Here is a 4,534-nt window from a genome sequence, read left to right on the forward strand (position 1 = left end):
CAATCTGCCATTCCAGTATAATAACTCATCATGTGTGGAATAATTGGGATGGGGTGGGGTACCCTTGCGACATAATTCACGGATGTTGTGTAATTTCGTATCCTCTACAACCGCGGCGCGTAAGACGATTAAAATTGCCAAGTTTGGTTGAGACCACGCCATGAAAAATGATCTAAACAATGTGTCTGCTGCCAAATTGTCCTTCCCTGGTTTGAACTCAATAGTAAAGTCGTAGCCTAACAATTTATGCAACCACAACTGTTGTTCAGGTGTTCGTAAGGATTCTTGTGTCAGGCTCTTGAGACTTTGCTGATTTGTCTTAATTATGAATTTATGCCCCAAAAGGTAATGTCGAAATTTTGCTATGACTTCCGTGATGGCATATAATTCTCGCGTATAAGCTGATTGTTTCTGAAGTCTGAGATTTAATTTCTTTGAAAAGAAGGCAACTAGATGATTGTTCTGACTAAGCACCGCTCCTACACCAATCCCTGATGCATCTGTTTCTAATACAAAAGCAGTAGTAAAATCAGGAAGAGCAAGTACTGGTGCTTGAGTTAAAGTGGCTTTGAGTGTTTCAAAAGTTGTAGTAGCTACGACATCCCAATTAGAGTTGTCTTTCTTGAGCAAATGTGTCAAAGGAGCTGCAATAGATGGATAACCCTTGATAAACTTCCTATAATAACCCGTAAGTCCCAAAAATCCCCTTAATTGTTTAAGATTAATAGGAAGAGGCCATGCTAACACATCTTGTACCTTGGAAGCATCGATAGCTACGCCTTGACCTAAAACAGTGTATCCTAAATATTCCACTTCATTGAGAGCAAATGAACACTTAGAGAACTTGACAAATAATTTTTGCTTCCTTAGTAATTGCAAGACAAATTCTAGTTGGTGTAAATGAGAAGACCAAGTCGGACTGTAGACTAGTATGTCGTAAAAAAAAACCAACACAGATTTTCGTAACATATCCTGAAAGATTTCATTCATCAAGCACTGAAAGGTAGTCGGAGCATTCATCAACCCAAAAGGCATTACAAGCCATTCATAGTGCCCATGATGTGTTCTGAATGTTGTCTTATATCTGTCTTCCTTCTTAAGCAAAATTTGATGATACCCAGATCTGAGATCAAGCTTGGAAAAATATTGAGCCCCAAATAGCTCATCAATTAACTCATCTACAGTAGGAATGGAAAAGTTGTCTTTGATGGTTATGGCATTTAAGGCGCGGTAGTCCGTACAAAATCTCCAAGTACCATCTTTCTTCTTGACTAATACAATGGGTGATGAGAAAGGGCTATTACTAGGCACTATAATGCCTTCTTGTAACATCTCCTTAACCATCTTCTCAATTTGTTCTTTTTTACTGTGAGGGTATCTATAGGGCCTAACCTTAACAGGATCAACCCCTGCAATCAAAGGAATACAATGATCGTGGGACCTACTCGGAGGAAGACCAGTAGGAACTGTAAAAACATCCTGATAGTTCTGCAAAAGTAATGCTAATTCAGGGTCCAAATTCGTAGGTAATTGCATCCCATGATCAACAACACAATGAGGTTGCTGAAACTAAAGTGCAAAGAGTTCAGATATGGCATTCGTTCGTTGTTGTCTACGAAGATGATTATATTGGGCTAGAGTCGGAAGTTGTGGCCTATCCCCATGAAGAGTAATAAAGTTCCGTTCCACTAAGAATTTTAATGTCAAGGCCATGTAGTCCAAAATATGGGGACCTAAGGTAGCTAACTACACTGCCCCTAAGACCAAATATGCACCCGTGATTGGTAATAAGTAAACTGAGAGTTGTAAAGAGTGCCCTTGGATTTGCACGTCAACTATGCGCACCATATCTTCCATTGTCAAAGAATTTCCATTACCAACTAAGACCTGAAATCCAGTAGTGGGTTCAATGGCTAACTTTAAGCAATGGGCAAGTCGTGGTTGCAAGAAGTTATCCGAACTCCCACTATTCAGTAGTACTTGAACCGTGACCCCATTGATAGTACCCTGAAATCGCATAGTACCAATGCTAGAGACTCCTTTAAGAGCATTAAAAGAAAGGTGATGCTCCTGGTCTAGTGATTGCATGTTAGAATGATTAACAACATCGGGTGGTTCAGGTTCCAGTGTAGAGTCTACCTCTTCCTCTAATTGTAAGAACAAATATTGTTTGTTGGGACATCTATGGCGAGGTGAAAATTTCTCATCACATGTGAAACAAAATCCTTTCTCTCGACGCAATTGCATTTCTGCTGTAGAATTTTTTTTGACATTGGCAAACTTACTGGATTGGGAATTAGGCTGGGTTATAGTGTTTGGGTTGGGTAACAAGGGTGGTAAGCTGGTAGATTTGGTTGTTTGGGCTAACGAGGATGGTAGGTATTTTGGGTAAGGAAGGTGTAAGGTAGGTTTTTGTTTTGGCTGGTATTTCTCTTCGAATAGCTTTGCCAATGAAACAGCTCGTAACAATGATATGGGATTTTTAGCAATAACATCACGACGAATTTCAATCTTAAGCCCACTAATGAAACAATCAAGTAAAGCATCTGCATTAATGCCCTGAACCCGATTAGCCAAAGTTGTAAATTCTCGATAATATTCTTGAACGGATCATGTTTGCATCAACTTAAAAAGGGTAGATCGAGGACACTCATAAGGTGAAGATCCAAATCCCAATTCCAAGGATCTAGTGAAACTAATCCAAGATTGAAATGGAGTGGTCTTAGCTAGCATTTGGAACCAAGGAATCACATCTGCCTCCATATGAACTGCAACAATGGTCAAGCGTTGCTCCTTCGAAGTATTCTAAAACCTGAAAAATTGTTCAGCCCGAAAAATCCACTCTAACACATTTGAGCCATGGAAACGTGGAAAATCAAGTTTAACATTTCGAACCTGAAACGGAAGCGCAGAACTCGAATCGGACCTGTTCGATGAGGTACTCGTACATGCAACGACGTCAATGTAGTTTCCAGGCTCTCAAAACGAGTAGAATACTCCATGTGCATAGATTCCATCAACTCTAAAATGCGCTTAACATCATATGATAGCTCTTTCAAGCGAGTGTTTTCAGCCATGAAGAAAAGTGCAAAATGAAAGCACCAAATGTAATAATAATAAGTCACAGAGCGGAAAGGTAAGCAAATAAAGTAATCACATATCAGAATATTCTTTCATAAAACCTTTTCGTATTATTATGCTCATCTTCCTTAACTAGAAAAAGAGGTCATTCCATAATATCCAAAGTACAGAGAATTAATAGAGAAGACAAAGAATGTAACCATCCATATCCCCTTTCTTTTCCCCTCCACTCCTATAACCACCCGCGCCTCACACATAATCTTTCATACGTACATTAGGTCTCCTCATCCTTGCACTTTTTCTGTTATTCACAACTGTATGATTACTTGTCATGTGTCCATTTTGCCTAACAAAATTATTCTCCTCTAATTTCTTTTCCTGATTTGTCCTTATGTCATTCCCACTTGTGATAGCTATAAACATATTTAAAGTTCATTTTTAAAATGAAGACTATGAAATATTGATTCTAACTTAAACACTTAACATGACACGATTAATGTACATACTTATATATAGGGTAAGGTGCATAACAACCTATGAAACATATCATTAATCAAATTACAATCCAACAATGAAAGAACTAAATAATGTTTTTAAATCTTCTAAGTATCTTTTACAAATTCAACTGCAACGAAATAATGTTTTTCAATTTTGCCGTATCTTTTAAAAATATTATTCTTGGTCTAACTTCTAATAATTGAGTTCTTCGTTTCAATAAAGTGTATAGTAATGTACCAAAAAGATATATATTATGCTGTAAGAGACGTTTAAACAAACCAGCATGACATCAAAGTATCAATTAGATTGCTGTCAATATCAATCTAGGTTCTTTTTCATTTGCTAATTAATGATAAAATTGAGGTTCCAATCACCCATGTCCAATTCAACATCAAAAACACTTTTTTTTTCATTTTCTCTCTTTCAGAATGAAATTATGTACCAGTTTTGTTCATCACTAAACACTTAAATTTCAAAAGCATATATAAATACTACAAAGAATAATTCAAGTTATAAACATAGGAATTATGTATAATGATAAATAATATAACTTTGAACTTTAAGAAAATGTGGCCTATTAGCTCAGCTGGTTAGAGCGTCGTGCTAATAACGCGAAGGTCGCAGGTTCGAGACCTGCATGGGCCATAATTTTAATTATTTTTCGTAATTTAATATACTGATGACATTCCAAGCTTGCATTGGGATTGATTTTCCTAAGGATCATCATCTTTTCCATCCTTCAAAACCCAACATGAAGATGAGTATTACCTTTATTTTATAACAATTATTTCATTAAATATTCCCCAAAACATATAAATGAGGGAGCCTTTAAAATAATTAATGCTCTTAGTTGTTTTCATTAAGGAAATTAAGAAAATCTCAAATTTCAACTTTTCATAACTGTTTTATATCATTAAAACTGGAAACGATAACTAATGAATAATAACTTAGTCCT

General features: G+C 36.5%; 1 non-coding gene across 1 annotated transcript; it reads left to right on the forward strand.

The window, feature by feature from the left end:
* Nucleotides 1–4,150: 4,150 nt before the first annotated feature.
* Nucleotides 4,151–4,224, forward strand: TRNAI-AAU (transfer RNA isoleucine (anticodon AAU)). The gene has a single exon. It is a non-coding gene; the product is annotated as a tRNA-Ile (tRNA).
* Nucleotides 4,225–4,534: the final 310 nt, after the last annotated feature.

Source organism: Vigna angularis, chromosome 8 (genome assembly GCF_016808095.1).
Source record: "Vigna angularis cultivar LongXiaoDou No.4 chromosome 8, ASM1680809v1, whole genome shotgun sequence".
NCBI classification, from domain to species: domain Eukaryota; kingdom Viridiplantae; phylum Streptophyta; class Magnoliopsida; order Fabales; family Fabaceae; genus Vigna; species Vigna angularis.